At 57.9% G+C, this 23,643-nt stretch overlaps 1 long non-coding RNA gene across 5 annotated transcripts in view; it reads right to left on the bottom strand.

Moving 5' to 3' along the window:
* Window positions 1-23,643, bottom strand: part of LOC149121037 (uncharacterized) — a 61,679-nt gene that overhangs the window by 34,652 nt on the left and 3,384 nt on the right. For all 5 annotated transcript variants that reach the window (XR_016225555.1, XR_016225556.1, XR_016225558.1 and 2 more), the window contains one exon: window positions 12,298-12,482. This is a non-coding gene — a long non-coding RNA (uncharacterized LOC149121037). The remainder of the gene's footprint in view (window positions 1-12,297; window positions 12,483-23,643) is intronic.

Genomic DNA, 23,643 nt, shown 5'->3' with positions numbered 1-23,643 from the left:
CTTTTATGGCTTAATACTTAGAAAAGCTTTCTTGGGGTTGGCACTGTGGCACAGCAGGTTAACGCCCTGGCCTGGGCGCCGGTATCCCATGTGGGCACTGGTTTGAGAGCCAGCTGCTCCACTTCCGATCCAGCTCTCTGTTATGGCCTGGGATAGCAGTGGAAGATGGCCCAAGTCCTTAGGCCTCTGCGCCTGCATGGGAGACCTGGAGGAAGCTCCTGGCTCCTGGCTTCAGATTGGTGCAGCTCTGGCCATTGCAGTCAATTGGGGTGTGAACCAGCAGATGGAACATCTCTCTCTTTCTCTGCCTCTCCTCCCTCCGTTTAACTTTCAAATAAATAAAATCTTTTTTTTTTTTTTTAAAGAAAAGCTTTCTTGATGCCAAGATTATACCACAAGCCTCATCATTGTCTTGGGGTCCCTCCACCTTCTTTTTGATGGTGTGTGCTGCCAGAGAGGCCAGGAGAGGACTTGTCCTCCATGTACCAGAACAGGAGGCCACACTCGGCTCTCACTGTGAGCCCACAGCTTGTGCCCCGGGAAAACACCGACCGCTGCCAGGAGAGGGTGTCTCTGGCGATCTGCAGGCCGCGAGGGTAAGAGGAAGCGGGGCACACTGGGGGCAGAGTCTCCGCGAGGGCAGCTTCTTGCTCTCAGGCGCGGGGCTGCAGAGGCCCGGGACTGCCCTGGGCGTCTCCTGATGAAGGAGCTCCACACGACGACGCTGGCCCGGGGGACCGTGAACGGAGGCCAACAGTGTGGCAGGCAGAGGCCTGCTCTGAGCTTCCCTCACCTGAGCAGTCTCCCTGAAACCCTGCAGAGCCTCCGCGAGAAACGCCCACTGGGACCCGCCTTGCAGGGCTGGCAAGGGCCCCACAGGGCGCTGCCTTCCTGGGGTGACACAGGGTCTCTCATGGCAGCCAGCAGGGGCGCCCTAGCGCCATCCCTACCATTCCCACACACGCCCTGGCAGCCAGTCGCAGCCTCCTTTCCAGCACGCGGTCTCTGAGGAGGTCTGTAAGCGACCACGTGGTAAGGGAAGGCAGCTCTCCCTGGAATCCGCCCCTGCTCACCTACCCCCCTCTGCACACCAAGCTCTGCGCCATACGGACAGGACAGCCGACTCTCACGGCACCCAGATCGGACGACTTCGCACCACTTCCCAGGACCTGCTAGGTGTCGCTGGGCCTATGTCACTCAAACTCTGCCCCGAATCAGCCTCCTACCGAGCCTCTGTATTGCTGTCGACACTGCCTGAAGACACGTCCTCTCCAACGACGTCACTGTCCGAATCCTGTCCTTGGGCATCTCGTCAACCGCAGAGGAGCTGGGAGGCCGATGCCCTGCCCAGACGGACGCTCACACGCTCTGGCCGGGGCTGCTCAGAGACACTTCACTGCCTGGGATACTGTTGTGTGCGTGGCCAGAGGCCTTCACTCACCATACACGGCCCCTCCACTCTCCCAGGACTTGTGTCGCTGCCACGCCCCAGGAGCCGAAGCCCCTACTCCTTCCTGTAGCTCGGGCTGCCCGAAGAACTTCATCATCCAGCTTTCCTCACGTCTCCTGTTCTGGGGGACTCACGCAAATGTGTGGTCCAAATGGCCTTTTCTCCTGTGTCCACCTGCTGTCTATTTAACTTGTAGTCAAGCCCAAGAACCTGGGAGGGCAGAGGGAAGCCGGTTTTTGTTTCCTACGTTGCACAGGTTACAGAGCACTGGGAACGCGAACCTCGGTGCTGGGTGTCTAGCAGGTTGTGCTCTCAAAGAAATAAACACAGGAGCCAGGCAGAGAGCTTTCCTGGAGGTGGGAGTGACCCAATCGATTGCAGATCTCTACCTCTCTTTCTCTCACTCTGCCTTTCAAACAAGCAAAAAGGAACTCCAAAAACAAAAAAACCCAAAAACCAAAAACCAAAAAACAAAGCCAGAACTTCTGAGGTATTGGCTAAATTTGGAGAAAAAGATGAAGAAGACTGTACCTATTTTTATTTTATTTTATTTGACAGGCAGAGTGGACAGTGAGAGAGAGAGAGAGACAGAGAAAGGTCTTCCTTTGCCGTTGGTTCACCCTCTAATGGCCGCTGCGGCCAGCACACCGCAGCCGGCGCACCATGCTGATCCGATGGCAGGAGCCAGGTGCTTCTCCTGATCTCCCATGGGGTGCAGGGCCCAAGCACTTGGGCCATCCTCCACTGCCTTCCCGGGCTACAGCAGAGAGCTGGCCTGGAAGAGGGGCAACCGGGACAGAATCTGGCGCCCAGACCGGGACTAGAACCCAGGGTGCCGGCGCCGCTAGGTGGAGGATTAGCCTAGTGAGCCGCAGTGCCAGCCAACTGTATCTATTTTTTTTTTTTTTGACAGGCAGAGTGGACAGTGAGAGAGAGAGACAGAGAGAAAGGTCTTCCTTTGCCGTTGGTTCACCCTCCAATGGCCGCCGCGGCCGGCGCGCTGCGGCCCAACTGTATCTATTTTTAAAATGATGACTTTATGGGGCGGCTCTTCATGTGCGGGAGTTAGACGCTCTCAGGGTGCCCTGTCCAATGCCAGAGGGCCTGGGCTGCGTCCAGCTCTCACCCTGACTGCAGCTTCCCGCCCTGGGAGTGGCAGTGACGGCTTGAGGAGTCGGTCCCTGGGAGACTGGGGCTGAGCTCCCAGCTCCCGGCTTCGCCCTGGTCCCACACCGGCTGCTGCAGGCATCGGGGACTGCGCCAGCGGTGGGAGCTGTCTCTCTGCCATGGTCTCTCTGCCTTTCAAAACAAATACCTGGCAAAACTTAAAAAGTGATTTTACAGAATTTATAAATGATACATGGTATTTTAAAAAAGTTGAATAATGTATTTAATTACACAAAGTAATGCCATAAAAACCACCTCCTAGTGCCAGAAATTATGGTTATGTAAACCTTTGGTTTCCACTGTATGGATAAGAGGACAAACACGCTTGATGGAAAATGAGGAATCTTACTGAACATGCTCTCTGTAGTGAGGAAAACACTTGCTTTTCCTTACATTTTGTAGAAAAGAAACGGCTGGTCTTTGGCAAACACAGACACAGCACCACCACACACACACTGGAGCAACAAACTTTCCATTCGAGGTGAGAAAAAGCAATCACAGGGGCCGGCGTGGTGGTGCGGCCAGGTAACCACCTCCCGCAGCACCCGCAGGGCACCTTCATGTCCTCGCGGCTCCACCTCCAATCCAGGTCCCGCTAACACGTCTGGAAACTGGTGGAGGACGGCCCGAGTGCTTGAACCCCTGCCCCACACAGGGGACCTGGACGAAGCTCCTGGCTCCTGGCCTCAGTGTGGTCTAGCCCTGGCTGCTACGGCCACTGGAGGAATGAATCAGTGGATGGAAGATGTCTCTCTCTGCCTCGCCCTTCCTCTTCGTAACTGCTTTACAAACACACACACTCAATTTTAAAAACCAAGCGGCTGAAGTTCCTCACCTCTCAGACTGCTGCCGTGACGTGGGCGGGTTTTACCGTCCTCCGGCTCAGAAAGAGAACACCAGCCCACTTGTTTTTTTCTTCCTGCTGCCCGTCCTTAACAGCCCCAGGAAAGCAGTTTTACAAAGAAAACGTGGTTTCATGGTGGTTGATTAACAAATGTTTATGGCACATAAATCCTTAAAACTTAACTATTGGCTGAATTTACAACACTGAGAATCTGAGGAGTAAAGCACATTAGATAATTGCAATTGTGACACTTGAATTAATTAATCTGTTTTGTCTCTTCAGCTCTGTCTTCAAGCTGAAATCTGAGAAGACATGAACACAATTCAACACTTGGAAGATTTTCCCTGACTTCTGGTTCTGCCTCAGGAATAAGAGCTTAACGCAAGTAGAAAATTAAGATTTCTGTTCTACATGACGGAGATAAACCGAAGGATTCCACAGGGTCTGGACCGTTGTCGGCATTGCTAATCTGCGGCTGAGCGAAGCACACACATGAGCCCTGCTAACCACATAACCATAAGCCCTGTATCCAGCCGGAGGACAGCTTCCTGACATGGTTAACAGACACGTGGTTTGCGAAGCCGGCAGGGGACTGGGGTCTGAGACGGGGACATTCTATTAGCACCCACAGAAAGGATGTGACAAATGGTTTGAAGGCAATTGGGTGACTACAGCCCATCACACGTACCCGAGCACAGGGTCTGTGCGTCAGTGGCTGAGGGACATCACGCATGTCCTAACCTGATCCTCCACTCTGCGGAATCCATCTTTCCAACAGAAGGGCCGCAGCCTACCTCCCTCCTTTCCCTCTTCCACCCCATTCTCTCACGCGGACTCACTCAACAAACGCTCAGGGAGAACCTCCTAGTGAGAGCCTCACGCCCAGTGTCCTGCTGCGCCCACGGCAAACGTATCCATGAGGCTGTGCCGGGAACAAGCACCCGGCACTTGGTTTGACACTCAGCTTGAATGCCCATGGCCCATGCACTCTGCTGCACAATGTGCACACCACGAGAGTGCCCCGCATTCTGCCAGCACAGATGCTTACCGTGAAATTCTTTTAATGATCCGCAGGGCAGAAAGAAGACAAGCCTAGAAGACGACGACAAAAACACTAACACAATCTCACCGCAGGGGCCGTGGCACAGTGGGTTCAGCCATCATCTGAGATCCGGGGATCCCGTCAGCAGCGCACGGGCCCGAGTGCCGGCTGCTCTGTTTCTGCTGCAGCTCCCTGCTGATGCACCCGGGAAGGCAGCAGAAGGCGGCCCGAGTCCTTGATTCCCCGACACCCACGTGGCAGAACAGGATGGACTTTTTGGTTTCTGGTTTCGGCCTGGCCCAGCCCTGGCTGTTGTAGTCATTTGGGAATGAATCAGCAGATGGAAGGCATCTCCCTCTGCTCCTGGCTCTTTGTGACTTCCAAACAGAGAAATAAATAAATCTTTCCTATTTTTTCTTTTTTAAATCTCCATCTGTCATTGGCGAGTTAGTCTGAACTTGAATCATCCTAATTTTCCGGGCAGTTCTCATTCATGTTAAAGTGGCTACATTTATGAAGTACATCTCACATTTCAGGAGTAATTTGCATTTGGAAATCGCCCAGTTTTCTTTAAAAGTTTGTGGATAAATTGAGGGTTAAATTGCCTCCAGATGAAGCTCAGGTTTACAGCAATTGCAAAGTCACGGCAATTTCACAGTACTTCACAGCTCCCATCAGAGTCAGAGTGAATCTCAACTGGGAGCGCACAACTCGTCAGCGGCCTGCTCACAGCCGAATTCCTCCAGGGGCGGTAAGACACACCGGAGCCCCTGTCCCTGTGAGGAGAGGGGATGTGGTCACATCTACCCAGGACAGTAATGTCCACATTGATAAATGTGGCCTCTCTCATCTTGGGATCCATTTACAAAAAGAATGACTCGGCAGGAAATGGAGACGCGGAATCTGACCGGCGCTTGACGAGAGCTGGTTTAGTGACAGCCATTATGTGTTGCTTTATACCTGGACATTTTAATTTTGAATTTAATCATGTTGAAGTCTTTAGTGGCATAATTACATTAAATACAGAGCTGACTGAATACAATGTTTGTTCTTTTATTCCCCCCTATAAGAATGACTCCACATTGGGCCACAGTGATGCTGAGTGTCAGGCCTGGAACACTGGCTGAAGGTGTTGGCAGGGACAGAATACCCGCGGTCCATCAGGTCCTTATTCTTAGGGACAATGGTGGCAGAGGTGCTCACCTCTCTCTCTGAAGGCTCACACATCAGGGTTTCTATGGGGCCTTAGGGTGGGACCACCAGGAAGGTCAACTCAGGAAAGCAGCCACCTGACAAGTAGGCCACGTTGAGACTAACTGTGGCACAACAGGCTAGGCTACTGCCTGTGATGCTGGCAGCCCATATGGGAACTGATCCAAGTCCTGGCTGCTCCACTTCTGATCCTGCTCCCTGCCAATGCACGTGGGAAAGCAGCACAAGATAGTCCAAGCACTTGGGTTTCTGTCATCCATGTAGGAGACCTGGAATGAGCTCCAGGCTCCTGGCTTCAGCCTGGCCCAGGTCTGGCTGTTGTGGCCATCTGGGGAGTGAACCAGAGGATGAAAAATCTCTCTCTTACTGTGCCTTTCAAATATATAAACAGGGGCTGGCACTGTGGCACAGTGGGTAAGGCCACCACCTGCAGTGCTGGTATCCAATGTGGGTGCTGGTTCGAGTCCCGGCTGCTCCACTTGGTCCAGCTCCCTGCTGTGGCTTGGGAAAGCAGTGGAAGGTGGCCCAGGTCCTTGGGCCTCTGCATCCACATAGGAGACCTGGAAGAAGCTCCTGGCTCCTGGCTTCAGATTGGCCCAACTCTGGCCATTGTGGCATGAACCACTGGATGGAAGACCTCCCTCTCTCTCTCTGCTTCTCCTTCTAACTCTTTCAAGTAAATAAATATTTAAAAAAATACAAATATATAAATAAAGCTTAAAAACACATAAACTTCCACCAAGCTACCCAACCCAAGAGAAAACCCTCTGGATCCGACCCCTCAAATGCTCGGTGGGGGGTCTGCAAACGCCCCTGGGAAACATGTGCTGTGCAGCGACGGGGGCCCCGCTCCCAAGCGAACCTTCCCATGCTTCAGTACTGCAGGGCCGTCGTCGGGGCCCCATGCGCCCGGCCCACGCGGGTCCTGCAGCACCTGTGCTGAGCCAAGGCCCCGAGCTCTCGTGCAGGACTCCTCATGCGAAAGCCTCCCGCTGGTCTCCAGCACCAGCTGCGGGCGGGCCTGGGCGCTGCGCGGCTTGGCGTGCCTCCAGCTCAGCTCCTGCTCTTCCTGCGCGCGGCTCGGCGTGCCTCCAGCTCCAGCTCCTGCTCTTCCTTGCAGTGGCCACCAGGGACTCAACAGGAAGTGGCCCGCTGCCAGCCCACAGGCAGGTGTTTGCTACTTTATCTAATCCAGCATCACTTTCCTCGAGGCTCACTCTGACCAGCAGGCCTCAAGGAGGGATTCCGCCAGGAAGCTTCTGGAAACAGCTGCCTCATTCCTACAGCAGTTAGTGATGGCGGTGAGATTCCACGGATCACGGTGGATGCCCGCGAGGCCCACCGCGATTTTTCCCAGCCCAAGTCTGACACTAACATGCTGGGGTGGGGGAGAATCGGCCAGGAAGCCAGTGGGGAGGAAGGTCTCAGCCTACGTCTCCCCGACTTCCCCAGGGCCTTCATCCCCCGGCCTCTGAGGACATGCCGGCTTCCCCGTGGCACCGCCCCTTGCCCCTGGGCTCTGGCAGAGATCTCCGAGAGCCCGGGGCCCTGAGCCATCCTGTGGCGGCCATCCCTGACGCCTTCGTTGTCACCTCCTCCAGCTCCTGAGTGACCGTTTCCCACGAGGCCCCTCCTGACAGGTGCTCAGCCCCTCCTGTGCCTTCGCACAGCTCCTGGCACAGTCGTGCTGGTGTCCTCATTCCTGATGGTTTTTTCTTTACTCTGACAGGCAGGCAGAGAGAGACAGAGCCCTGACACTATGATTCACTCCCCCGATGCCTGCAAGTACTCAGGGCTGGGCCAGACGATGCTGGGAGCCACTCAGTCCACCAGACCAACCCGTGAACCACCACTGCTGCTGCCCAGGGTGTGTAGCGACAGGAAGCTGGAGTTGGGGCTGTAGCTGGGACTCGAACCCAGGCACCCTGATCTGCACAGGCATGAGAAGCAAGGCCCTAGCTGCCAGGGCCGCCGCCTGCCCCACCCAAGTGTTCTCAGGAGTCACGTTGGGTCATGGTCGAATGTTCCTCTGCTAGGACACGTGTGACATTGCCCTCACAGCAGGACTGGGGTTGTGGGTTTTGGGGACAGAGACTTTGCAGGGGAAAGCGTCCTCTCATCACCTCACATGACAACACACTGCATCCGGGTCCTTCCTCGGAGCGCAGCTCCCCACTGCTGCTGACGCCCCCGCCCCTGGGCTGGGACGGCGTCTGTCGGGTGTGTGTGTCCACCGTGAAGCTCCTCTTGCCATCCTGTGCTCCCTGGAAGGACCTCCTTGCACGCAGCCACCCCTAAGCAGTGGGGAGGGACGCTGCCCCCCACCCCAGGAAGGCCGCAGGCCCGTGTCGCCCACCCCTGCCATGCTGCGTCACTGGCCAGGGTCAGCCGTGGCGAGTGTCGCCTGGTTGCAGATGCAGGAGCCCATCTGCAGAGGCAGCGACCGGGCCATGGGAGGTCACCATCAGCACTCAGAGATACAGAAAGCACTCCTCACAGGGGCCCAGGCCACGGCGAGGAGCCACGTGGTGCAGCCACATGTGGTGCTGACGAGGTCCCAGCCGCCAGCCACATCACAGAGGGCGCCTCTGGCCTCTGACTTAGAGCAGGGACAGGGAGCGGGAATGTGCACTTCGGCTTTGCTCTGTTCAAATTCCTGACCCAAAGTATCAATACGCATTGAAGAAAGTCACTTCCCAGCACTGAGTTCTGAGCCCAGGCGCCCGGCTCCCCACCCTCGCCCCTCCTCCCGTGCCCGACAGAAACGCCTCTGCCTGCCCACACCGGCCGCGGTGACTTCTGCGACACCTCCTGAAACACCTCGCTCAAGGCTCTGTGGGCAGACACGGGAGTCCCTGCGGAGAGATGCTGAGAAGCAGCAGAAACCAAACAGGCACCGAGAGCTCTCGGAGCCCAGCCCGGCGCTCCTGGCCCAGGCGAGGGGCCTCGCTTCCCCCGGTAGAGGCAACTTGACCGTGGGAGTCACCTTGCAGATGCGCTTGTGGGGGCGCCGGGCCACTGCAGGACGGGAGCCCACAGCCTCACTGGGCATCTGCGCAGGCCACCACCCACCGGCCCGGCATCTTCTGAGCGACGCACGGGGAGACGAGACCCAGCTCGGACACGAAGACGCTGCAGGCAAGGACGTCCTGCTGCTGGTTTGCTCTCCTACCAAGAAGCCAAAGCCTGATTCTAAGCAAACAGATTTGCTGATCTCTCATGCGTTCCAGAGTGTTTATTCACCACCTTTCCGAAAATGAGAATTTCTGTTTAAACAAAAGATTTTCTTCTCATAAGCTATTTATGGCTGACTTTGCAAAAGTCATTTCATTGTGTGAATCAGAGTGAGGCGTGCAACGGGAGGCGGTCAAGGGCAGAGGGGCGGCGGTGGCCGCCGAGGCGGGACAGGAGCACTGACCGGATCTGTAGCCGCTCACTTTGTGAGAGCTCCCGAGCGGGCTGGGGACGGGGAGGGAGGAGGAGAGGGAGAAGCGGAAACACAGACACAAAACACACAGACACACAGACACACGCAGATACACACAAACACAGGCACACACACAGACACACACAGACACACAGAGACACACAAAGACACACAGAGACACACAGGCACACACACACAGACACACACACACAGAGACACACACAGACACACACAGAGAGACACACAGAGAGACACACATACAGATACACACACAGACACACACACACAGGCACGCACACACAGAGACACACACAGAGACACACAGGCACACACACAGAGACACACACAAACACACACAGACACACAGAGACACACATATAGACACACACACAGACACACACACACACACACCGACACACAGAGACACACAGAGACACACACAGGCACACACGCACAGAGACACACAGAGACACACATACACATACACAGACACACACACAGACACACACAAAAACACAGGCACACACACACAGACACACACAAACACACACACACACAGACACACAGGCACACAGACAAACAGGCACACAGAGACACACACACAGATACACAGAGACACACATATAGACACACACACAGACACACAGACACACACACCGACACACAGAGACACACACACACAGACACACATACAGACACATACACACATAGACACACACACAGACACACAGATACACACACACACAAACACAGGCACACACACAGAGACACACACAAACACACACAGACACACAGACACACACAGGCACACACAGAGACACACACAGATACACAGACACACACAGACACACACACACAGAGACACACATACAGACACACACACAGACACACACACACAGGCACACACAGAGACACACACAGACACACACACAGACACACAGATACACACAGACACACACAAAAACACAGGCACACACACATAGACACACACAAACACACAGATACACACATACAGACACACAGGCACACACAGGCACACACAGAGACACACACAGATACACACACAGACACACAGGCACACACAAAAACACAGGCACACACACAGAGACACACACACACAGACACACACACAGACACAGAGACACACACACACAGACACACAGACAGACACATACACACATAGACACACACAGACACACAGATACACACAGACACACACAAAAACACAGGCACACACAGACACACAGAGGCACACACAGAGACACACACAGATACACACACACACAGAGACACACACACACACAGATACACACAGACACACAAAAATACAGGCACACACACAGAGACACACACACACAGACACACAGACACACACACACAGAGACACACATACAGACACACACAGAGAGACACACAGAGAGACACACATACAGATACACACACAGACACACACACACAAGCACGCACACACAGAGACACACACAAACACACACAGGCACACACACAGAGACACACACACAGACACATACACACATACACACACAAACACACAGATACACACACACAGACACACAGGCACACACAGAGACACACACAGATACACACACAGACACACAGAGACACACACTGACACACAGAGACACACACACACAGGCACACACACACACAGAGACACACAGACAGACACACAGAGGCACACACAGAGACACACACACACAGACACACAGACACACAGACACATACACACATAGACACACACACAGACACACAGATACACACAGACACACACAAAAACACAGGCACACAGACAGACACACAGAGGCACACACAGAGACACACACACACAGACACACAGACACACATACAGACACACACACACACAGACACACACAGGTACACAGACACACAGAGACACACACAGCAGAGGAGGGCCAGCACAGGCAGCCACGCCCCGCCCTCCTGTGCTGAAGCCCCAGTGCTCAGAGCCGCCCGGCTTTGCACAAGCTGCTCCCGCCCGCGGCTCCAGGATAGCAGGGCCGCACGCACACAGTGCAGTGTGCAGGCACACAACTGTTGGCGTGCTGGGTTAAAACCCCAGCTTTTCCACGGAAAGCTGGGCAATCCTGAGTAAGCCGCCTCACCTCCAAGGGCCACAGCCTCCCCTGTAAGCCGCGGGCCAGCGTCTGGGGCTGGAAGTGCGCGGGAAGACGCTGACGTGCCTAGGATGACACTGGCACACGTGTCTGTCGTGTGAGTAAGTCCCCCTCACCCTCCCCACTGGTCCTTGATGCAAATTCCGACGCAGGACTGTCTCTGGGCGGGTCCAGCGGAGCGCGACCTGCCCCCCTCGCTTCATGCTGTGAGCAAAGCAGCCCCGTCTCCGGCAGTCCCCACGGAAGCCGGCACTACAGCAGCCCAGCCTCGGCCGGCCGCGACTTGCCCAGTTCCTCTTCATGCCAGTTTATTATGCTGATCTGACAGCAAACGGACAGCTGCCCTCCAGGGCACGCACTCTGGGGTGCCATGCGGAGCTGGTCGGGAGGCGGGCGCGGCACCTTTTGTTCCTTTCGGCATTCTGAAGTCAACACGGGCCCCTCGACCCCAGGCTGCTACTGTGCAAATGTCCTGAGGCACCCACAAGTCCTCCACACGGACCTTCACGTCTGCGACCCCACGGCTGCACCTGACATGCTTCCCCATGCTGCTGACGGCGGCCGGCCCGGGCCTTCCCACTCCCCAGGCCTGAAGTCACCGGGAAGGAGGACCCAGTGGCCTCTCGCCTGTGGGCCCACTCTGACCCAGGACTGTGGGGGTGGGGGAGGTGGGAGGCTCTGTCACGTGGCTGAGCGAGTCCCTGGGAGAAACACAGCCCTCCCATAGTGCCCTGGGCTTTGACTACAGTAACGGACGCACACGCAACCCCGCGGGCTTCTCCACACTCAGCAACGCTACCACCCTGTCCCCAAGCCCTGGCCACGTGGGGGTGCAAGTGCCTCACAGTGGGGGCCTGGCCGGGAAGGCGCACGCGCCAGTGGCCAAGCCAAGTCTGGCCACATCCAGTGGAGGGTGTGGGGCCTAAGCACCCATTGCCATCCTGGTCCTGGAGTGGACCCCGAGGCCAGCAGTGGGGCAGTGCTGTCAGTCACGCCGCTTACCTGGTGCTGTGCTGGCGCCTGTGAGCATCAGCCGCTCTCCTGGCCTTGCGCTGTCCCTGTGAGTGGGTCGCACCTTTAAAACATCACCGTCTTCCCAGGGAGTCCAGCTCCCGGTCCTGCCCCCTAGAGCCCAGCAGCTCCATTCCCCGGCAGGAACGGGCAGCAAAGGGGAGACGTGAGCCATCCTGTTGGGGAATTTAGAGAAAAAAGAAAAAAATGATTGCAGAACTCATGCTGAATACATGCGCCCATTTTAAAAAAAATGAAAGGCTGAGCGGGCAGAGGGAGAGAAAGGAACGATTTCATTGCCTGTTCTCTCCACACGCCCACAGCAGCCAGGCTGACCAGGCTGAAGCCAAAAGCCTGGAACTCCACCTCCCTCACGGGGGGCAGCAACGCAGGTCCCTGAACCATCGCCTGCTGCCTCCCAGGACGCGCTCTGGGTTGGAAGTGGAGTGGCCTGGACTCCAACCAGGAACGCCATTACGGATGCGGCCCACCCCCCACGGCAGACAGGGGAGACTGGGTCCCACACCCGAGTGCCTCGGTCCAGCACTGCAGCTTCCCGCGAATGCGGGCCCTGGGAAGGCTCCTGCCCCTCCCCAACATGGGAGACCTGGACTGAGTTCCCGGTCCCCACCCTGCCAGTCCTGGCAGCCCTGGGCACTGGGGAGTGAGACAGCAGATGGGAGCTCCGCCAGCCTCTCATCAAGAAAACGTCCCAGCGCTAGAGACAGAACAAAGCCAGGACTCGCCCCCGGTCTTCTCGCCGCCTCCCTGTTGGCAGACACCGTGACGCCAGTCCTCAGTGGCAGATGCCAGGACACTTCCTTCCCACTGAACAACGGGACTGCGAGGGTGGGGGCGGGTGCAGGTCAGGGACTGCTGACTGTGGTTAACCTCAGTTCCCCCAGGGCCCTCCCTCTGCCTCCCTGCTGCCCCGACACACTGCCCCAGAGCCCAGAGGTGAGGCCAATCAGCCAAGCCCTTCCCGGCACTGCCACCTTGTGGCCATGCCAGAATTCCCTCCTCTCAGGGTGCTGTCACCTTCCTGGACTTCCGAGTCATGAGGCATGGAAGCTTCTGGAATCCTGCAAGGGGTCCTAAGGTGGAAGTGCAGTTTGACCCCACGTGTTGGAGGGAACGGCTGCGCCACGCTGCACAGAGGCTCCCTTTAATGTGAGGCCCCCGTTCCTTCTCGCAGTGTCCACAGCCCAGCGCCAGCCCGGGCATACCGCGTCACCTCCCCCGTGCTGTGGCTGGGGTCGGGGGCTCCAGGCAAGGGGGAGGGGTTTGCGTGGGATGGCGCAGGTGGCAGAGGCCTTTGCCCCACGGTTCTGCTGCCCCCTCACCCTTGCCCTCTCCTGCAGCTCCAGGGCCCTGAAATGGCGGCCCTAGAGCTGGCCCCACTGGGACGACCTGGCACCGCGAGCCCGGCGCCTCGACTCCTCTGTCTCCAAGGTGGGTCCTGCCCGGCCAGACCATGTCGGGGGTACTACAGGGAGCGCGGGTAAGCACAGGGACCCGGGTGTGGGGAGACTGGGGCAGGTAAGAAGGGGGCTGAGCCCCAGAGCCCTGTCATGCTGTGGCCTCTTCAGAACAAAGCACGCGGGCTCCTCACAGAGCAGGGATGCTCTGCTGCTGCTCCAGGCCCGGGCTAGGGGAGGGGGCGGGAGCCAGGAAAGCCCAGAGGAGAGACAGCCCGGCCCCCACAGCTGGGGTGGGGGCAGCTGCCCGGGCAGGAGGAGAGACACTTCCCCATGGCCTCACAGGGTAGAGCCGGCAGCACCCAGCCCGGGCTCTGCCGACAGCTGATTGCAATGTGGGCTGAGTGGCCTCTGGCTCGGGACAGTGAAGTCACTGCCGGCCGCCAGCCCCAAGCGTCAGGGCACAGCTGTGGCACTGGAGGGCCTGTATCCCTTCCTGGGGCTGCTGCAGCCCAGCGCCACCCGCTGGGGGCTCACAGACTTACTGTCTCGCAGCCTGGAGACCAGAAGCCAAGACCAGGCAGGGCCAGGCTCGCTCTGAGGCTCGGGGAGGGTCCGGGCAGGGCCAGGCTCCCTCTGAGGCTCGGGGAGGCTCCCTGCTACCTCCTGTCCTGGCGGCTCTGGGCTGGGCTCGCGGCTGCGCTGCTGCAGTCCCTGCCTCGGTCATCCCACAGCCTCCTCCCCGCATGCTCTGACTCAGGGTTCCCTCCTCGGAGTCCAGTCATCAGGCTTAGGGCCCATTCATGCCAGTGCGGTGTCCCCTTGACTTCCATAAAGGTGAGTCCACGTTCGCCCACAGGCTCTGGCTGGAGGACTTCAGCCTGTCTTTATGCGGCACTCGACGATACCCAGTAGCACGCGCTCCCCTTAGCCCACCCGTGCCACCTGCCCGACATCTGCTGACGCATGCATTTCTTTGCCCGAGAGCTGTCCCACACCACGGGAGCCCACGCTGCCGCGCCCCTCCACCCCAGCAGTCCTCAGCTAACGGCTCCGGGGAGTGGCACCCCATCTCGCGGTCCCTGGGTGCCCAAGTCTGAGGGGGTTCTTAGCTGTCCCTGCATGTTGCAGGTGCCGCGCTAGAAGCGGCGTCACAGCCCCCCCCCACGGGCTGCACTCACTTCTCTCGGTTCCCCAGCAGGCATTCTATTCCCCTCTCAAATACTCAATGTTTAAACCCACCGTTTGCGTGGGGTTTGCCTCTGGGGGAACCCAAAATCGACAGTACAGACGCCCAACACTCTCCCCTGCGTCAGGAAGGGAGGAGGGCCTCAGTCATGCCGGGTTCATGAGCGAACGCCTTCCCAAGCCGCCTCGCAGGAACCTGCCCTGACCTCTGGCCCAGAAACGCAGAAGCTGCCACGAGCTTACGCCCGGGAGGAGGCTCCTGTGCCGCCACCGAGCCGTGCGGCCTGCGCAGGTCACTCAAACTCCCCCGCCCCGGGGGGAGCCAGACCACCTCTGGAGGGCTCAGCCGCTCCCTGAGACTGAGCGACAGGTGTATCGCTGATGCTCTCGGGGCAGAGAGGGGGTCAGGACGGGGCTCGTCTCTGTGGGGCAGGCTCACGCTTCTTCTAAGAGTTTGAGAAAACCTGACGTGGTAACACACACGGCAAGTCGTATCATTAAAAAAGAAAAAAAAATTTCTTCATCCTATTTGTAACTGGCATTTGCTCCTCCTTGCAACGAGGTGAAATGGGAAGTGGACTGACCTGGGGGTCAGAGGATCTGGGTTGGACACTAGCCCCCCCCCCCCCCCCCCGTCAGCTGTGTGACTGTGGGCGAGTGCCAGGCGCTGCCAGGACACGAGGGAGTCAGTGCTGGGCGAAGCCCCCAGCAGCCTTGTGGTGCTCGGGCAAGTGGGGAGAAAGCTCTGAAGGGCCAGAGAAGGCGACATGGAGACTGGTTCAGCAGAGTCCTGGGCCAGGTCTGCAAGACCCGCACAGCTCTACCTAGACGACGGTCTGTGCTGACGTCAGCCTGCACAGCTGTCAGCCAAGTGCATACGGGGTGGGGCACACAGCCCTGCCAGACAATGGAGCTCTGAGCTGATGTCAGCCCGCACAGCTGTCAGCCAAGTGACATACAGCATGTGAAGCAAAACAGCACGTGCCAAGTTCCTGGGGGAGAAGGAGAAAGGAGCCCAGCACATCCCAGAGCAAACCTCAGCACATCATCCACCCTTCTGCCTAGAAACAAGGGGGACTGAGCCCACCTGCAGGTCGTCCTGGACGGCAAGTGAAACACGGCCGGGGAGACAGTCTCCTCCTTAGGGCCCGGGAAGTCCCTCATCCTGGGAGGGTCCTGCATCCTGCTTTGTTTGCACGCGGCACTGGTGACGACTGGGTGTTGTTTCTCTGGACTTTATCTGCTTTAGTTTTGAGAACGGGAGTCAATTCCGTGGGCTCCCTGGCACACCTAGCAGAGGAGTCTATGGTCTTGGCCGACTCTCCGGGCCTTAGTGGCACAGTGCTGCTCTCTGCTGGCCACGGCTGGAGGCTGGTTCCCCATGCATGGCAGGTAACCTTAGGACCATCCACCACCACCTCCCTCCCTTGGCAATGGGTAACTCAGTCCACTCTCAGCCACACACTCATGACCTTGATTTGACCTGCTCGGCTGCCCCAGAGGGAAAAGCTATCCCTTGAACGGAAAGGAGCTGTGTTGCTGAGAGGGGTGAGATGACACTGCTGTCACCATGGGCCTGAGCGAGGGGCTGGCCTCTTGGCCATGTGACCACATGTGGGCCCTGTGTGGGGCTTCGTGCTCTGCGGTTGGCATCCTGAAATTCTTCAAGAGTTTGAACAAAAGATCCTGAATTTTCATTTTGCCCTAGGTCCAAAAAATTGTGTGGTCAGCTCTGTTAGAATGAGGTGGTCACGCCAGACTTGCTGAACCTGACTCAGAGATCTGCTCCCTGGGGCGCCCTCCAAAACGGCCACCTGTCATCTGCTCAGCCCCTAGAGGCTCTCTGTCGCCTGTGCTGCTGCCCAGGGCAGAATTCTCAACCCTGAGATCCTGACACGCTGGGCAGCGAGCCGGGAGCCGTCAGCCGGAGCTGGTGCAGGCGGGGCCCACGCTGCTGTGTGTACAAGTTCCTCAGGGATCCCAAGGAGCAGCCAGTGTGGTGGCATGGGAAGGCCATGCCAAGATGGCCACGCCAAGATGGCCACTGGCGAGCGAGCGTCAGTTACTCAGGAATGGCTTCAAAACCCACCTGCCAAAGGAGCCTGCCTGGCAACAGGCTGTGATTGGTTAGGGCATAAACTGCCCCTTGACTCAATTGGCTGCCTCAGCTATATAAGCTGCTGCACCAAGTGAAATAAACGAGTCTGCAGGCTGCTGGCCTTTGGCCCGCTTGCACCCGACTCCCAGGGTCTGTGTGGTGACGCCGCACCTCTTGCCCCCACCACGCTCCTCCTCTCAGAATGAACCCACAGCAACAAGCCAGAATTGGGCACCATTGGCAGAGGGCTTGGCACAGTTCCTGGCGTTCAGTGGGTGCTTAATAAATGTTTTCTCCCTTTTTAGAGCCCTCAATTGATTGAGGGCTCAGGCTGAAATTGAAACGAGTTGTGAACAGCAAGAAACTTGTCTCTGGGGTGCACATTTGGGTCAGAGATGATCTGGCCATGGGGGAAGCTACCTGCATTGACTGAGAGGAGATTCAGTGGGGAAGAGGAGGGGGAAGTGGGACTAGGGAATTAGGGGAACCTGCTGGAACAGAGCTTTTCCTCACTGGTGAGCTCCGAGTTCCTTCTTTTTCTGGAAACGGCGCCTGATTCCACCAGGCGATGCTCACCCACCTGTTCTCAGCTCCAGTGCACTGGTGCCAACCATGCTGGCCGGGGAAAGCACGGACCCAGGCCTGGCCAGTAAGGTCCTTCCACCCTTCTTGGCTTCTGTGACTGACTCAGGGACAGCCATGTACCCCACGGCAGACCAATGAGACGCCCCCCAGGATGAGCGTGGGAACACAGCCCAGGGACACGTGTTCCTGAGGAACTGGACTGGAGGTTGCCTGCAACCTGGAACCGCTGATGTCCATCTGACCACGACAGCGAAACCAGCAAACAGGACAGCAAAGTTGGCGCCCCCTGCTGACGGGTCTGAGGCCCCCGATTCAGCTGTGCCCGACGCCACCCCGAAACTGCGCGGACCCGCCGACGCTCACCCTCGCTCAGGCAGTTGGGGTGGACAACCGGCCCCCTGCGGCTGGCGGCAGCCTGGCTCTGAGCAGCACAAATCTCCTGAAGCCAATTTCCTTCCTCCTGGTTCCCGCCTCACCCCAGACACCTGCAGGGAGCGGATCGAGTCGAGTGAGAGAGGACATGGACGGCGCACAGGACAGCGAGCTGCAGGCAGCCCGTGTGTCAGCCTGAGTCCTGCCTTCAGCCGAGATGGCTTCCTGAGACTGTGATCTCGGGCTTGAAAGCAGCGACCCCCGAGGTCTCTTCCCCTCCAGCTACAGCTCTCCGGTCACTTCCAGCTGCAAAGGCCTGGTGAGCACCTGCCGTTTGGGAAGCACCGCACCGGGCACAGACCCTGCAGGACCGTTCCGCTTCCCGCTCAGCCCGGAAAAGCCCGCGCAGCCCCCATCCCAGAGGCGCGGGCTGCAGGAGGCGGAGGCACTCTTCCTATTCGCCCAGTTGTTAGTCTGCACTGAAGCCGCTGCGGAATGCCTGAACCTACCACACACTTTATTTATTTATTTTTTGACAGTTAGAGTTAGACAATGAGAGAGACAGAGAGAAAGGTCTTCCTTCCATTGGTTTACCCCCAAAACGGCCGCACGGCCTGTGCACTGCGCTGATCCGAAGCTAGGAGCCAGGTGCTTCCTCCTGGTCTCCCAAGTGGGTGCAAGTGTCCAAGCACTTGGGCCATCCTCCACTGCCCTCCTGGGCCACAGCAGAGCTGGACCGGAAGAGGAGCAACCAGGACTAGAACCCGGTGCCCATATGGGATGCCAGTGCTGCAGGCAGAAGGTTAACCAAGTGAGCCATGGTGCTGGCTCCCCACACACTTTATTTAAAAAAAATTTTATCTAGGGCCAGCACTGGGTCACAGCGGGTTAAGCCACCGCCTGTGATGCACGCATCCCATATTGAGGGGCTGGTTTGAGTCCAGGTTCCTCCACTTCTGATCCAGATTCCTGCTAATGTGCCTGGGAAGGCGGAAAATGACCCAAGTCCTCAGGCCCCTGCCACCCATGCGGGAGACCTGGATGGAGTTCCAGGCTCCTGGCTTTGGCCCGGCCCCACCCAGGCTGTTGCGGCTATATAGAGTGTGAACCAGTGGGAAGATTTCTGTCTCTCTCTCTCCGTCACTCTTTGAAATAAATAAAATAAATCTGAAAAAAATTTTCAATCTGCATACTTTTTATTTGAATTCGGTAGAGGGGGAAAGAGATCTCTTCCCTCTGCTGGTTCACTCCCCACATGCCCATAACAGCCAGTGCTGGCGCCAGGCTGAAGCCGGGAACCCAGAACTCCATCTCGGTTCCCACAGGGGAGTCGGGGCCCCCCCCTGCTCGAGCCAGCACCTGCCTCTCAGGACGCAGAGCAGCAGGAAGCTGTACTGGGAGAACACCTAGGACTTCAGCCAGGTGCATGGATTTGGTGACTTAGCTCCCTGTGCCTGCTGTCTGCCCACCCCCCACTTCAGCAGGTAGCGGGGAGCCCCGTGTCAGTGCTCCAGCCATGAGGTGAGCCCGAGCCTGGCAGAACACAGCGGTGCGTGCGGCAAATCCTCCTCCAGCTCAGCAGCTGGCTGGGAGACACACACGTCTCCATGAGGACCTGTGGCGACGCTGGCCTCGGGGACGGCTTTTTCCCACGCGTGTGGGAGACCCTGATGGAGTTCCTGGACCCTGGCTTGGCGGTGGCGGGCAACTGGGCAGCAAACCAGCAGAGGGAAGATCTCCTCTCTTTCTCCCTTTCAGATAAACGCAGAAATCAATTCATTCTCAGACGGAGAAAGAGGCACAGAAAGGCAGCCAAGTGGTGTGCTGACAGCTCGGTGCAGGTGGAGGCGGTGTGCACACGGCGCACACGGCGCACACGCAAGTTCACGGCCCAGGCTCTCTGACCCTGAAGCATGTCTGAGAACTTCCATAACAACACGCTGGAAAACGGATGCATTTCAAGTTCATTACTCCCCTTCCCTCTGCGATCTCAGCTTTCCTAAGCCTCTCAGATCACGGACGTCGCCAGCTCGAGCAATCACTTTCTGCTAACAAGTTGTCAGAAGCTTGCAGTAAGGTTTCAGATCTGATTTAATTCCCAATTTACTTGCTTATGGAAAAAATCTTAATTCCTCCAGACTACACCTACCCTGGCTACAGCAGTTAGGATTCCCTTCGAGAGCCTGGCTCCACACGCTCGGCTGGAGACAGTCCAAAGGAGTGACGGCGGACCGGGAAGAGGGGAGGCACGTTTGGAGCTCCTGGGACAGACGGGCGACCCTGGGCAAAGCGGGCAGCAGGGCTTTCCAGGCACTGCCCCTTCCTGACATCCCACCGGGGCTCAGAGGAGGCCGAGCCCCAGCGGGTTCTCAGCTATCCAGGGTGTCCCAGTGCTCTTTGCTGGTGACGGCTATGAGACAGTCACGCCACGTGGCCAGCACCAGGCCAAAGACTCCTAGGGGAAGGAAGCCTGCTGGGGATTACAGCAGGATGGCCCCCGAGAAAGAGGCGTGGGGAGGAGGAGAGGGGGAGAAGCAGGTGACGCGGAGGGCAGAGGAAGAGGAGTGACAGCTCTGTCATGCTGCGGCCTCCAGGAAGCCCGCCAGACTTCCCACGTGGTCAGTGTGGACTGGGCCAACCACCAGGTGCTGTGCGCACGCACTCCCTCCCGCCCTGGGCAGTGGGGCGGGCTGGGGTCACGCAGCTCTCAGGTCTTCCGCCCCTTGGCATCCCAACTTCACAGCTGTCACTCATGGGCAGAAGAGGGCTCTGGCGCTCCCGGTACTGTGATCGAGCAGGACCCAAAAGGGCGAAAAAGGCTTCGGGCCACAGTCTACACAGTCAGCGCCTTCCTAGCCTCCCGGCAGGCTTTGGGGACAGACATCTCGCAGTCCAGAGCAGGGTGTGATGGCCGCCCAGCACCACAAGGGGGCTGGGCAGAGCCCGGAGAGCGTTCCCAGCCTCCTTGCCGGAAGTGATACTGATGTCCCGGGACAGTCACACTCATCACCATGAGCTGGGTGGCTTCCGACAGCATACGCTGGCCCTCTCAGTCTGGGCACCGCCAAGTCCCAAGCCAAGGTGTCCGCAGTGCGCTTTCTCTTCAGAGGCCCCAAGGGAGGCTGTTCCTCACCGCGCGTCAGCTCCAGTGCCAGCCTTGGGGGCCACCTGGCCTCCCCTGTCCGTCTCTTTTTCCTCCTCTTCTAGTGACACCACTCACCGGGTCGGGGTGCAGCACTCTGACTTGATTCCCTCCTACTTCTTGCAGGCACCGGGGATCCGCGCCTCGGCACCTCTTCTGTGGGGAGGACACAGCTTCACGAGGATCTGAGGTGCGTGGCGGGAGGGTTTCAGAGTGGGGCCCACGGGGCCCACAGGTGTGATGTGGGGAGATGTGGTGCTGCCAGCAGGGGAGAGCTGAGGCCAGCGCAGGGTGGCACAGGGCAGCCCATCCCCCAGGCCTTCCCAGAACTGCCTTGCTCTGGACTGCTCATTTACCAGCTCATTAAAGACCCCAGCGTCTCGGCCCTCTTCAGTCGTGCTTGTGGCCAAAACTCTTCTGCGAGTTTATTTCAGACATAGAATATTTAACGTAAGTGCTTGGACTCTGCGCCTGGATTCTGGCTGAAGCACCCAGTGCTGCCCTTCTGCTGAGAGAGAAGCTGCGCGCCGGCCACAGCCCGCAGCACTGCGGACGCAAGGCGAAGCAGAAGCTTGCTCTTCCTTCCACCTGACGGCTTTCCAAGGGCACGGAGCTGTGCCCACGACCCCCCGAAACGCCTGTACGATGTAATCTGAAAGACATCACTCCATTATTAGTAAAGTCTCGTTATTTTCATCAAATGACATTTAAACACACTGATGTACTGCAGCGGCTTAACCTGCTGAGAGCAGAAAAACGTGTCCAGATGAAAAGGAGGTGCTGTCATGGAAATAAAGATAAATGAACTAAAAAATGACTAGCTTTTAATAAATAATCTTCTGATGGAGTGAAGCATCCTCCTGGTAAAATATTTACCATGTTCCTCGAAACCTTTTAAATCAAGCTTGGGTGACTGGACAGCCTTCTGTGGTTTCAGAGTTGAAACGACTTTTTTCTGAGGTACATTTTAACAGGCAGCCAGCAGATGTGCAGTGGGTCCAGCCTGGGACCGCGGGCCCCTTGCACTCCACCTGCCCAGCTGCGGTGGGCGCCTGAGTTCCGCGGGCAGGCAGGGTCAGGCGCTAGGCATGGGTAATTAGGCTGTCTCAGGGTTGGCCCAGGCCCGAGTGACCCACGAACAACAGCACTGGCCACGTGCATCATGTCCCTGCCCGGGAGACAGCTCAGACGAGGAGCTCGGAACTGGACAGAAATCATCGGCTGGGCAAATGTCGCAAACGTGGATCCCAGCCCGGCTGCACACACTGAATGAGGACCTGGCATGAAGGGCCTGGGACGCGCAAGCTCCCCACGGCCCCGGGAGCTCCTGCACGCCTAGAGGCACAGACAACCTCGGCAGAGCCGACGGCCCGGTTCCCTCTCTGGATGGAGATCAGACGCTGCTGGTGACACGCTGCAGGCCAGGCTCTGGGCCCAGGCCAGGGTTCCAAATCCGTGGGCTGGCGGGCCTGGGTTCCTACGCTCCAGCCAAGTTCCCAGCTGATGCTCCTGGCTGGGCTGCACAGTGGTGACTCCCAGACCCCGCGCGCTCTCCTGATGGGCACTTTGCTGAATCTGAGGCAGAGCACTTGCCCTGCCTTGCACCAAGACGCACAGCAGGCATCGGAAGAGGCAGCGGACGGGCCGTGGCCACGACGCGAGCGCTCCTGGTGAGGAGGTGTCAAGGTCCAGAAGCCAACAGCTGGGTGGGTTCCTGGGCGCAGGAGGTTTAACGTCTCAGGGCTATGTGATCCCCCTGTCTGCATAAAAGCAGACAAACCCACACCGTTCAGCGAGGGCTCTGGACGCCGTCTCCCCGCTGACCGCCAGTGCTCACAGTGAAAGGCAGACTCAGTTCTCAGCTTGCTGGGCCGTGACCTGTGGAAGCACTAACAGATCTTACCCAGAACTACTGGACTCCAGATCAGCCTGAGTAAACCCGGCAAGTCTGGGGCAGAGTTCTGGCTGAGTCGGTGATTCTGGACACACCTGCCATACCGGTCCAGCAGGGTGCGCGTGGCCGGGAGGACAGCCAAGGTCGGGGAGCACCAGCGCGGCCCCTGGCAGAGCCCTGGCTACACATTCTGGTGACAACAGCAGCAGCCACACCAAGCAACCACCCTCGCAGCTGCAGGGCTCTGAGACCAGCCACGGGGACGAAGGCGCACGGGGCTGCCCCTGACGGGTGGGGACCACGAACCACTTTGCAATCTGCTCACCAGACAGCAGTTGGGACACACGGCTGCCAAAGGACTCGAACCATTCAGGGTCCTCATTATGGCCCCAGGGAACGCAGGTCCTAACTGGGGAGCACGGAGCTGGGCTGACCTCACAGCTCCGTGCCCACGTGGGGGCGGCCAATTCCTCTGGACACTGTGCCCCCAACACTCCGCACGTCAGCATTTGTGTTCTGCCCATGCCCAGGCTTCCGCCCCACCAAGAATTAGGGCCAGTCATGTGCCTCAGTGAGATTCTGGGCACAGTGTTCAGGAGAGCAGAGTATTCAGTGTTTACATCTCACTAAGTACACCACG

Source organism: Oryctolagus cuniculus, chromosome 18 (assembly GCF_051225735.1).
Source record: "Oryctolagus cuniculus isolate XC-2025 breed Fujian yellow rabbit chromosome 18, ASM5122573v1, whole genome shotgun sequence".
NCBI classification, from domain to species: Eukaryota; Metazoa; Chordata; class Mammalia; order Lagomorpha; family Leporidae; genus Oryctolagus; species Oryctolagus cuniculus.
This window is presented reverse-complemented; position numbering and strand designations above follow the sequence as displayed.